The sequence below is a fragment of the Nicotiana attenuata genome, chromosome 1, assembly GCF_001879085.1.
Source record: "Nicotiana attenuata strain UT chromosome 1, NIATTr2, whole genome shotgun sequence".
Classification (NCBI taxonomy): Eukaryota; Viridiplantae; Streptophyta; class Magnoliopsida; order Solanales; family Solanaceae; genus Nicotiana; species Nicotiana attenuata.
In genome coordinates, this window is record NC_031989.1 from 52,134,721 (window position 1) to 52,148,601 (window position 13,881).

A 13,881-nucleotide genomic window follows, 5' to 3' on the forward strand; every position below is an offset into this window, starting at 1 on the left:
TCCGAGCACGCACTCGTCACCTCGCGCACACGGACTACAATCAACATAGAAGACTCAAATCCTAAGGGGAAACCCCCCACACAAGGTTAGGCAAGATACTTACCTCAAAGAAGACAAACCGATACTCTAAAATTAACTTCTCGGGTGAAATAACCTCCGGACGGCTCAAATCTAACCAAAATAACTTCAAAGCACAAATAAAACGCATAAGAAACTATTCTGGATCATAAAGCCTCAATCTTTATCAAAATCTAAAAATTTGGTCCAAAAGTCGACCCCCGAGCCCGCACCTCGGAACCCGACAAATTTCACATAAACCGAACACCCATTCTGATACGAGTTCAACCATACAAAAAATTATCAAATTCCGATACTATTTCGCCCTTCAAATCATGATTTTTCATTCTGAAGATTTTCTTCTAAAACCTCCATTTTCCTCAACTCAAAACAAAAACTAAATGACAATAATAAAGATAAACTCATGGAATATAATAAATTGTAGGTGAAGAACACTTACCCAATCGATTTGCTTGAAAAACCCACAAAGAATCGCTCAAAGCCGAGCTCTACAAGTCAAAATATGGTAAAAATGGCCTAACCCTCGATTTGAAGATCTTATATTCTGCCCAGGTGTTTATGCATCGCGAACGCGGAAGAACAATCGCGTTCGCAAAGAAGGAAAATGAAATCGGTCCAGTTGTGCTTTGCGAATGCGATAACACATTCGTGAACGTGGAGCAGAAAAGTATGATGGCCCAACGACTGCTCTTCACGAACGCGTGAAGTAATACGCAAACGCGGAGAGTGGAATGGCATAACTACGCGAACGCATGGGCTGAATGCGAACGCGATGAAGGAAAAGCCTGGCTACCGCAATCGCTGAATGAGGAATGCGAACGCGATGAACAAATATTCCCTCCTCCAAAATTACTCATCACGAATGCGGAGGAGCAGACGCGAACGCGAAGGAGAACACTAGATGACAGATATCAGCAGTCCAAAAATAGAAGGAAATGGCCCGTAGCCCATCCGGAAGACACCCCAGGCCCCCGAGACCCCGTCTAAACACACCAACAAGTTCCATAACCTAACACGGACTCCCTCGAGGTCTCAAATCACATCAAACAACGCAGAAAATGCAAATCGCGCCATGAATCGAACTTATGAACTTTCAAATCTTCCAACTTCTATCAAATCAACCCGGAACGATGCCACATTTTGCAGACAAGTCCCAAATTACAAAACGCAGCTGTTCCAACTCTCGGAATTGCATTCCGACCCGGATATCGAAAAAGTCAACTATTGGTCAAACTTCTCCATCTTCCAAACATCAAATTTTCTAACTTTTGCCTAAATGCTTCAATTTACCCTACGAACCCCCAAATCAAAATCCGGACGTGCACCTAAGTCCGAAATCACAATACGAAGATGTAGAAGTCATCCAAAACTCATTCTGGAGCCGTTTACACAAAAGTCAATTTTTCGGTCAACTCACACCGCTTAAGCTTCCAAAAACTGGAATCCTTCTTCGAATTAGCCTCTGAATCACCTGGTACCTGAACTCGACCATACACGCAAGTCAATACACATAATACGAAGCTGCTCAAGACCTTATGCCGGTGAACGAAAATTAATTTCTCAAAACGACCGGCCGGGTCGTTACATCCTCCCCCTCTTAAACAAACGTTCATCCTCGAACGTGCCAAGAATCGCCTCGAAGTCATCAAATCACTGATGCACACTTCTAACATACACCCGCGGGTAACCCGACGTCACCCCAATCTACATAAGCCCGGCGACACCATCGCAAGTGTAAATTAGCCCTTCTACCAACATCGATAAGCCTTAAAGCCAAAATTCTCACCTTTCATTCATTTCCAAAAGTCCCGATTCTGAATCCATATCCGGTATCAGTCTCAACCAACTGCAAAAATTCATGCCTACGCCCACAAGGTACGACCACACAACATAACACACCACAATAGGCCCATAATAACATTTCTGATCATAATAGCTGCACGCAATCAAAACCACCATCGACCATTAGTCTCATATCCGATAGGAACCCATTTCAAACCTCCACAAAACTGACAATGATGCAAGAACCACGAAGACCTCATAACTAAAGACCCGAATCCATAAGTCACAACTAACACCATTGCCCACTGATCTCGCCAAAACTCACACCACAAGTATAGGTAGTGAGACGGTCGAAGCAATAATAAAACCCAACACGAGTCGGGGTCGATTCCTCAGGGAGTTAGAAATGGGATTAGGTATACACCTAGTGAAATTGTATAATGTGCCTCAATTTGCACTTCCACATTCTTGTTGGTTGTTTCTATTTCGACTTTAGCTATTGATTGCAAGTAATAAGCTAGAAGACAATGTTTTTTGTTTTGGTTGTTTTTCAAATGATAAAAGATCTAGGGTCGTGATTTCCACCTAAGTGGCTACCTACAACAACAACAACAACTACCCAGTAAAATCCCACATAGTGGGGTCTGGGGAGGGTAATGTGTACGCAGACCTTACCCCTGCCCCGATAGGGGCAGAGAGGCTGTTTCCGATAGACCCTCAGCTCAGAAAGACGAAAATAAAGTAAAAAACAAGAGGAGAGAATTCATTAGTAACTCTAGTGGAAACTCTAATAGTAACAGAAACATAAAAACCGAAAGATGAATGGCATGCAATTAAAGTAACCATAATCTAAGGCCCGGGGCTAAGACAAACAACAAGAATAGTGTGGGTCCAACATAAACTGCAAGCCATCTAAGACCAACCCTAATCCAACCCCGCCTCACCCCCGGAATGAAATAAGGAAAGCTTTACTACCCCTATCCTACAACCCTAATGCTTGACCTCCAGGCCTTCCTATCAAGGGCTATGTCCTCGGAAATGTGCAGTCGTGCCATGTCCTGCCTGATCACCTCTCCCCAATACTTCTTAGGTCTCCCTCTACCTCTTCTCGAACCCACCATGGCCAACCGCTCACACCTCCTCGCTGGTGCATCGAGGCTTCTCCTCTGCACGTGCCCGAACCATTTGAGCCTCGCTTCCCGCATCTTGTCATCCACAGGGGAGACGCCTACCTTCTTCCAAATATCTTCATTCCTAATCTTGTCTATCCTAGTGTACCCACACATCCACCTCAGCATCTGCATCTCTGCTACTTTTATCCTCTGGATATGGGAGTTCTTAACCGGCCAACACTCTGCCCCATACAACATGGCCGGTCTAACTACAGCTCTAAAAAACTTAACTTTGAGTATCGGTGGCACTTTCTTGTCACACAAGACTCTAGATGCAAGCCTCTTTTTCGTCCAGCCCGCCCCTATGCGGTGAGTGACGTCCTCATCGATTTCTCTGTCCCCCTGAATCATCGACCCAAGGTACTTGAAGCTATCTCTCTTGGGGATGACCTGTGGCCCAAGCCTCACGTCCTCGCCTACATCCCTCGACTCAGCGCTAAACTTGCATTCCAGGTACTCTGTCTTAGACCTGCTCAATTTGAAACCCTTAGACTCGAGAGTCTGTCTCTAAACCTCCAATCTCTCGTTAATACCGGCCCTCGTCTCGTCAATTAGAACTATGTCGTCAGCAAATAACATACACCATGGCACATCCCCTTGAATATGGTGTGTCAAAGCATCTATCACCAAGGCAAATAGGAACGGGCTAAGCGCTGAGCCTTGGTGTAATCCCATAACAACTGGGAAATACTCCGAGTCGCCTCCCACCGTCATATCCTTACTCTTAGCTCCATCATACATAGCCTTGATCGCTCGTATATAGGCTACCGGCACGCCTTTCGCCTCAAGACATCTCCAAAGCATCTCCCTAGGAACCTTATCATACGCTTTCTCCAAGTCAATAAACACCATGTGCAGATCCTTCTTCTTGTCCCTGTACTGTTCCACCAACCTCCTAATAAGGTGGATAGCTTCCGTAGTGGAGCGGCCCGGCATGAACCCAAACTAAGTGGCTACCTAACGGGTTGTAAACTATAGGGAAAGTTTGATTAATCGGGATCGTAATATAGCATTCACACACAGTTACCCACTATATACCTCTCGGTAGTTTGAGTGATTTTGCCCAATTTGGCTTTCTCAAGTCCAAATGGGTATTGCATAAATCAAGTGATATATGGTCAAGTCGGGTCTTACTATCTCTAGATTTGACCCTTTAATTGGGGCTATCAATTTCTTGAGTTCACCCCAATTCCTTGTTAGCCAAGCTTTCCTAGACTTAGTCTCTCTTTCTCACGTAAAGACTAGGCCAAATAGGCATGAATAAATGTTTGCAACCATTAATTCTAGAATTCAAGCGTAAACAAGGCCAAATATCACTAACCCAATCGCAAAAAAAAACCCTAAAAATAAATATCCATTAAGTACCCACACTAGGGTTGAGCCATAACCCTAGCTAAAGATTTAGCTACTCATGAAAAATAAAGAAATACAAGAAGAAAAATAAGATAGAATGCACAATAATTGATTAGACAAAGAAAATCTAATGTTTGGAAGTTAATCTAGTACAAAATTACTCTAAAAAGTAAAGAAAACGGCTCAGGTGCACTTCTGAAAATCGAACTAAACCTAAAAATTACAAAAAGTTCTATTTATACTAAGCTGAAAATATCTGACAAAAATACCCCTGCAAAGGTTGTGGGGCCGCATAATTCTGGTGCGGTCCGCACAATAGGCTTCTGCGGCCACACAATTATCGTGCAGTCCACACTCTTGGGAATTTGGGCTTGGAACTTCAAGGTTTCTGCGGTCTGCATAAAAGTGGGTGCGGTCTCACTCCTGATTATATGGCCGCGCAAAAGTGATGCGATCCGCACTCTCTGCTTTTGGACTTAAAACAACTCTCTGATTCTTTAATCTTGCGGACCGCATAATAATGACTGCGGCCGCACTTGACCTCCTATGGCCGCACAATATTGGTGCGGTCCGCACTCCTTGAACTGGCCCAAACATACTCTCTGAATCTCCCTTCTGCGGGCCCACTAGAATTGTGCGGTCCGCACTGCTAGCCTTTTTGCCCTTTTTTGGTTCTTGTTCACTTTTGACTCCCTTATGAGTTGATTTCTACTTCTTTGGCTCGTTTCCCTATTCCTACAAGTAAGCACATTCCGTTAGTTTCCGGGATTACCTTTAAGCATTATTGAGCTAAAACGCAAGTAAAAGAGAGCAATTAAGCGGTCAAAATCCCTACTTATCAACTCCCCCAAACTTAAGTTTTTGCTTGTCCTCAAGCAAATAAGGCAATTCCCACCTCCGCTAGAAAAAGGGATATTTCAGCTAGCCTAAGGTGAATCAATTATAAATCAATTGGGACCAACAATTACCCACAACACATATGAGTTATCAACAATGCAATGATATGACTTTTTGAGTACAATAGTTCTAGTGTGACACTAGAGCATCAAAAGTTGACTCTATTTATTAAGGAAGCTTGCTCTTTTATGTAGGTCATGGTGGATCCCAAACTCCTCCTCCTCTACTCTCCATTAGCAAATCTCACTTTAAAATGTATCACTCAAAGCAAAGATTTGTAAAAGTTCGATCATCTCTCTCAAAAAAATGTCACAAGTCCGGCTTTGAGTACCATAAGCTTTCCCCTTATGTAAATCGCCACTAATGTAAGCTTGCTCAACTTGTAATCATGTAGGTCTTTTGCAAGATGTAGTGAAGGCTTTTGAACCAAGGTAGGACTTGTTGGAAAAGAATGGTTTCATATTTCCTTAAGCACTCCATTTTCTCTCTTCGGCTCATACTTTCTCGACTCTTTGAGTCATTTTCTTCTTCCTCGGGGGAACTAGAGAGACATAACGTCATCCTTTCTTGATAATGGCATTCATTTTTCTCCTTTTCTATTTACTTCAGCCTTTCCTCCTTATTTTCTTTTGAATTCGCTTCAACTCTTCACTTTATCACTTTCTTTTTGGCATTTTTCTTTTTATTCTTTCTTTCTTTTCTTTGCCTTCCCTTTTCTTCATTTCTTTCTCTTCTTTTGTACCTTTCGTCACTTTCAAACTCCTCGTCTCTCCCCCAAACTTAAGTTTTTGCCGACTCTTTCTCAAGAATTGTTTACCGTGAAAATGGTAATAACAATTAAATTTGTTGATGGGACTCTAAAAATATGTGATCTATTTTTATGCTAGTTGTTAAGCAGATGATGTTATGTGTATGAAGTTTAGAGACGAAGTATGAGCTAAAGATAAGATGATAATCAAACCAAGAGGCTGACAATCGAGGCCTCGAGCTTGTCGATATGGGGACCTCGGGGTCGATTTAGTGGCTTGATAATGAGCTATCGGTGGCGATCGGGGTATGACTAACAGTTATGTCGAAATTAATAAAGGCTCTTTATGGCCAATGATTAGCAATAAATGATGAAGAAGTATGAAGATAATAAATAAAAGCAATAATAACAAGAAAGTATGTCAGAAAGTAGAGAGAATGTTCTTCGTATATTCATGTAGAGTAACTGAAGCAACAAAACCTTACAAAATGACAAGGACTCCCTTTATATAGGAGGGAAATCCCCGCATAGTACAAAATACATTATTTACATAGATATGGGGATGGGACGGCTGACTGACGCCCTGATTTGGGCTTAGAGTAGCCCGCTAGACCGTGTCAGTCCTAACTGTGTGTCTTGGGAACTCCTCGTATCCCCCATTACCGTGATCATTACTGCCCTGGGGTCGAGCGTTATCGACCCTCGAGGAGAGATACTCGGCCCAGCCTCGAGCCTTCGAGGTGGTTTTGCGGCCTCGAGCCTTCGAGCTGATTTTCCGATGCCTTAATGACGAGAAATCGGACTCTCTGATTTCACCGTATACAGATTGTCCCCGCGTTTCTCAGAGAGGAGCGATAAGAAACATTTTTGATACCCGACTCTATGGATTTCCCGTGATGTCGTCGTACTGATGATATCAACCTATGACGTATTCCTTCACGGTAACCGGGGCGTCCCATGGGTTGTCTTTTCAATTCCATTCAATGCGCTGCCGATTCCCATTCTTCAAAGCGACAGTATCGCCGCTTACTCGGTTTTCAAATAATGCATTGATTGCGTCCGCCGATCCGTCTTCCAAAGGTATTGATGACATTGTTGACCGTGTGATCACCCCCCTATAAATGTGGGCCTTCCGGTGTTATCTTTTTATCCAAGTGCCTTTCAACATCTTTTCATCTCTTTCTTTTTACTATCCTCTTCCATTGCTATCAACCATGCTTGGGGCCTATGGCCTCAAGGTTACATGCGACATTCTTACTAGCCACGCCATGACCTTTTGCCCGGGCTTTCCCTTGCCGAGCGGGATCTCGTTGTTTATCCTTGTTGTTGTTGTTACAGCTGCCATTGTTGTCATCGTTGCTCGAGGTGATGAGATAGGGGGCCGATCTTTTCCGACTCAGGAGGACGTTTGGGCTTTACACCGCTGCTCACTCTCCTACCCTGGCCTGGTGTGGCACTTCATCCCTTGGGTTTCCTAAGGGATAAAATGGAACAACCGGCCATTATACTTGCTCGGCGCAACGTCCCAGAAGGTGGGCTCGGAGCGGTCATGCAAGTAGGGTTGATGCCCGCCGAATCTTAAACCTTTAGCTTTGGCGGGCTATGTCTCTTTTTTCTGCTTCTTCCGCCTCACTGTCCTCTTCTTCATCTCCCCATTTTTCTCTTCTTCATCTTCGCCCTCGGGGGAATTATTCCGTGGGATTGAGATGGGAACCTAGAGGAGGTGGCAGTCAAAGATATCACCGTCGAGGATGCATGTTCGAGGAGATGGTGCTCGGAGATGGACCTTCGAGAGAAGACTAGGTTCTAGGGTTTTTCTGTATGTGCGCCCTTTCACTTCTTTGTTTCTGTGTAAGGACCCCTCATAGGCTTTTGTAATCATACGTAAGGACCCCTCGTGGGCTGTTGTAATCGAATGTTCATGAATACAATGATGTTTCTTCAATTCCGTCTTTGGTGCTTGCTGTTTTTCTTTTTATTTGTGCTTACGGAAACCTTGAATGCATGATCCTAGTGGTCGTTGTCAATGCCGGGCCCAAGTGGGAGTGTATTTCTCTAACCTTTGGTTGTTTAGTACGGCTCCCCGCGAAACCGTTTGCCTTTCCTCGGACCAAACCCGGATTGGACCGATAGACTTCGGTCGTCGGAACCCTTACTTTGGGCTGAATGAGGATAACACTTCGAACCTTCAGACTTTCAAGAACAGTCTTTAGGCCTTGCAATACTCTTCGAGGGAAATTCTCTTGGGAGCCCTAGAATAGGGTCTGCCATTAATCTCTCAAGGGCAGTCCCCGAGCGGGGTTCATTCAACCCTGAGCCACTTGGAAACCTGCTTTGAACTTGATGTAGATGGCCCTAAGGCATTGTAGGTAGATCACAAACGAGGTTTTATCCGAACTTAGATGGTATCCCGTGATCGAGCCCATATAGATGGAGTTTAATTGTTTGTTTCTTTGGAGCTTAACTCCTTTTTGGCGGAGGTTCTCGAGGTTGGGTACCACCCCAAGATTGGCGATAATGGCGTTGGCCCTTTGAAGCCTAACTTCTTCTTGGTGGAGATCCTCGAGGTCGGGTACCACCTCGGGATTGGCAATAATGTTGTCGGCTTCCTAGAGCCTAACTTCTCTTGATGGAGATCCTCGAGGTCGGGTACCACCTCGGGATTGGCGATAATGTTGGCCTTTTAGGCAGGCGGGTCGTCGCCGCTTTTCCCATATATAGGGTTGTTCGAGCCCCTTTTGAGATCCCATTATTTTAAGTCGTTACTTTTACTTTTATGTGTTTAACCTTCCGTTACTTTAGTGCTAACGTACTTGCACAAATTTTTGCTCTAGCTCTCCGATTTTGCCACCTCCATGACCACTACATCGGGGTATGTTCGGCAGAGAGGGGAGAGTTCCGCCTCCGATATTCAAGACCAATGAGAGCGTGCCTCGAAGATTGATTCTTCGATAAGAGAAGAACACCTTGGATTAGTGAGAAAAGACTGTGGCTGGGGGGAGAAAGTAGTGTTGTAGATACTTTCCCCAGATGAGGGCATCACGGATCATGCCGCTGAATTTTTGAATGTGTACGCGTATCCCTTCATACTATAGGGTTGTGCTTGATTTCTGTTTGAAGTATCAGGTTACTTTGGCATAGATCCATCCATCATTTTGGCGGATAGTGTTGATTATGAGATTTTTCATGGAGAAGGCGGGGCTCGACTTCACACTCAGTCATCTCATTAGGTTGTACCGTCCCTTTCATCATCGAGGCCTGTTAACCTTGCGATGCCGGTCGACCACGCCCTTCGTCGTCAATAATGAGGAGGATGGAGGTCGAGAGTGGATGAGCCGATTCGTCCGAGTCCGAACGGCTGACACTATCCCTGTGGAACTTATGCGATTCCCTGAGGAATGGAATTATACACATAAGTGGCACATTCCGTATATTCTCAGCTTCATTTGCGGCGAAGCCTGATCTCGTAGCTGTGCCATTTTTTCTTCTTCTGCAGCGGTTGCATGGGCGCCAGGTGACGTTCTCGATCTGCCGGATTGAGTTCGGAAGTTGGCGACCCACTCGACTTGTGACGAGCGCAGGTGGCGAGCTATGTCTCGAGGCAGATGGGAACTAAAACATCATGGTGAGTGTTGTGCTATTTTTTCCTTTCCCTTCCTTCATTTGGAGAGGCAATTTCCCTTTCTGCGTGTTAATCTCGTTGTTTGTAGGAATCGGAGAGCCTTCCGAGGCGAGGCTGCCCTCCTCTGAGGAAGGGGAAGGGTCTCTAGCCTCTGGGCTGAAGAATGACAACAATAAGTGGGAGATGCCTTTACAGGGTGATGGCGCTCAAAGAAGAGCGAGGCTGGACCTGGGTTTCGGAGCGGAAGGATCATCGGAGCCTGCCGTGCCCGTGGTTCCCGATTCTGAAAATGTGGTTTCTCTGTTGCCACTGCCTTCTCATTCCGTTGATAGTGCTTTGGGGGATACTAGAAACTCTGGGTCGCCTACTCCGAGCGACTGTGTCTCGACCGGAATCAATTCTTTTAGAGCTGAGGGAGCTAGGTTAACGGATGCATGTTCGGCCTTCGAGGAAGCCCAGCGGCTTCACTTTGTGGTGAGTTTCGACATAGGCCTTTTGTTGGCCTAAGTTCAAGTGAAGTTTTGAAGAATGACAAATGAACTCAGTCATGGACCAGGTCCATCATGTGAGGCACAATATTTATCAACCTAGACATGTGAGATACATGTGAAGGAGATAAGTCTCACTGATCAAGCAGCAATATCTCCTGAACTAATCGAAAAAGTTTTATATTGGAAGAGGAGAGAAAGTCTCCTCACAGGAAGAGGACACAATCCGGATAAAGGATAAGGTTGGAGTTTGTATTGTTCAAGGACTCAACTACGATGGAAGATCAGCAATTGAGTCTCAATCAAACTCTAATTACTAACTCATTAAATAACAGTGATTGTTCTCTTTTACAGACATTGCACAAACACAGAAGCTAAACTAAATTGAGAGCAAAAGAGCGAGGCAATTTTGCAAGCAATTTATGTGAGATTCAAGTGTGCATTCCTGAAGCTACTTGGACAAGATAGAAGAACCAATTCCATTGTGTCTTTCTTTTATTCTAGTTCAATTGTAGTAGGTGTTTTAAAGTTGTACCTTTCCAGCTTTCATAGAAGCAATTGTATTAGGTACTTTGAGTATTCAAGTTAGAGTTAACTTGAAGGTGTCGCAACAGTTGAGGTTGTGTGCCACACTGGGATTAGAGTTTAATCCTNGTTGGAATTAGGGATGATTAAGATCACCTAATAGGTCCAGTTTAGAATGCACAATGAAAAAAATGAAAAAAAAATGAAAAAAAAAAGGAATGAAAAAAAAAATTATTTTTTTGGTTAGGAGTTATAACTTTGTGTAAATATCTAGATCAATTCTTACTCAGTTTCATACTTTAATTAGTATACTCCTGTGACATGTGTATATATATGATTCACTGATCTCTTACAAAGTTTCTTCTATTTTGGCAATTGAGGCATGTTCAAGAGAGATCTATATGAAGAACCTGGTTCATCAGTATGTGTTCATATGAAAAACTCAAATATGTTTTCTATACTCTGCACAATTAGAAAGATTATTTTTCCAATCATGAGCAGAAGTCCTACATTCATCAAATTCCCAGAAATTATATTTGTTGAGCATTGAACCAGTTTCGTTCCCCTAGAACTCTAACAACCGGGAATTTTGCCTAAAATCTAGCGATGCCTAATAATCACTAAGAGACCGAAATTACACCTTGAGTAGACTTCTAATTGACCCCTGAAAAAGTTGTCGTTACTGCATTTAAGTCTAATCACCTTTAAATACACCACACCTTTCTTCTTTAGTCCATAACCGTCAAAACTCTTCTCAAGTTCTGATCACCCTTCTTCTCTCCAAAATTCCCAAAATTTTTCAAGAAAAAATCCACCATGTCTAACCCCCAAGATAATCCTGGCACACCCCCACCAGCATCTCCTTCGAACACATCCTCATCTACTCCTCCTATTGAAAACCCAAAACCTAGGTTTCGTAGGCAGAAAATGATAGCTAGAAAAAATGTAGCTTCTGGAGCTTTAAGGAAAGCTCTAAGTGAGAAATTGAAGGCTAGCCAGAGGAAGGAAAGTCATGCTCAAAAATCTGACTCAAGCTCTGAGTCTGATGATTTTATTTCTGCCAGCGAAGGTGAAGAACATGGGTCTTCTGACACTGAAAATATTCAAGAAAACCCTGGTGAGGTAAATACTTGCTTGGTATTCTCTGATGTGGTTGAAAAAGTTGAAAATTGGCTTGTCTTGGTTGGTCCTATTAAAGATGTACAGGGGGCTGATTCTAGTAGAAGAGGAGGTAAAAAGAAAGAAAAAGAGAGAGAGGGAGTCAGTAGTAATGTGAGGGGAAATAAGAAAGAAAAAGTATTTGCTATCTGTGGAGGTGTTGAAGAAGGTGGCAACAAGTCAGGAGGAAGTAGTTCTGGGGAGGCGGCTGAAGGGCTTGTTAATTTACGCAAGCAACAAAATGAACAGGGTTCATCTGCTGAGGAAACTTTGGCAGATCTTCTAAAGAAGGTTGGTGCCAGTTATGATCCAAAGAAGCGCAAGGCTTCCACACAAAAGGCTCCAACTGCTTCAAAGCCAACAAATAAAAGCAAAATGTCATCCCCAAAACCTACTGTACCTTCAGCACCTAAGGGAAGAGCTACCAGGAGCAGGCTCAAACAAAGTGAAGCAGAATTGCAGAAAGCTCTGGAAGAGAGCAGGAAGAAAAAGAGGGAAAAGGGAAAAGCAAAGGTTGTGGAGAGTTCTGAGGTTGTAGAAGAAGAAGAAGAAGAGGAGATGGAACTGGTCCATCAGGAAAGAGGAACAACTGAAGAGGTTCCCACACCCAAACCAAAAAGTTCCAAGACTTCTTCCAAGAAGTCTTCCTCTGTACTTGTACCTATTGAATCTTCTTTAGCCAAAAGAACTAGGTCTGCTGTGAAGGGAAAACAAAAGAAAATTGTTGAAGAAGATGAAGAGTGGAGTGGTGGAGAAGAAGAAGAGGAATCTGAGAAAGACCAAGATAGGTTTGCCATCTTTGGCAAAAGAAAAATTTTGAAAGGAAGGCTGCTGAAAGACCTGGATGAACCAGGAATGAGGAGGTTGGTAGATGCTCTTACTGCACAAGGGTGGAAGGACATGGTCCTTGAATTGGATGGCAGGCTGGCCAGGAATGAACTAATTGAGTTTATGGCAAATGCCACTGTGAAAAATGGGGTAGTCTTCAGCCTGGTGAGAGGAGTAAAAGTGGAGTTTGATGTAGTCAAACTGGGTGAGATTCTGGGCATACCTAGTGAAGGGTATGATGATTATACAAGGCAAAGATGGCCATGTCTGGAATCTCTTCCCACTGCTCTTCAAATTACTAGAAATTTTTGTGATGCTGCAACTGCTGAAGATGTACCTGAAGCCAGGTTTGTGCAGAAAAGTGAGATGAGACCTAAGCACAAGGTCTTGTTTGAATTTGTTAACAAGTGCCTGCTGCCCAGACAGGAGAGGAGGCACACTGCCAACTACATGGACCTGGTTCTTATGTAGTGCCTTGTGAGAGGAATGCAGATAAATTGGCCTCCGTTTATTGTCAAATTACTGGACAGGGTCATTAATGGCTCCAAGGCACATGCAACTCCATATGGGTTCATACTGACTACTGTGTTGGACAGGCTAAGGGTGCCTTTGAAGAAATGGGATATGGCATCAAGCAAGGAGCATTTTGGTGTTAAGACCTTATTGGCTTGTGACTATCCTGTCAATGCCATCCCAGTTGAACCTGGTTCATTTCTGAAGACACCTGTGAACAGCAAGGTTAGGGCTTTGGTTCAAGAGTGTGGAACTAAGGATGCTGAAATTGCTAGGCTTCAGGCTAGTGTTGCTGAATTGGAAGCTGAAAGAGATGGCCTTAGAGTTGAGCTAGNTGAAGCTACTTGGACAAGATAGAAGAACCAATTCCATTGTGTCTTTCTTTTATTCTAGTTCAATTGTAGTAGGTGTTTTAAAGTTGTACCTTTCCAGCTTTCATAGAAGCAATTGTATTAGGTACTTTGAGTATTCAAGTTAGAGTTAACTTGAAGGTGTCGCAACAGTTGAGGTTGTGTGCCACACTGGGATTAGAGTTTAATCCTTAGGTTTACAAGAGTTTTGTAAATGCTGTTTTAGCTCAGTGATTTTAGTGGAAGTTTGGGAAAATCCTACTGAGTAGTAGGTCGTGGTTTTTTCACCTGTTGAGCCAGGTGTTTTCCACGTAAAAATCTCTCTGTTCTTTATTTTATGTACTCTTAATTCTGCAAACAGTAGTAG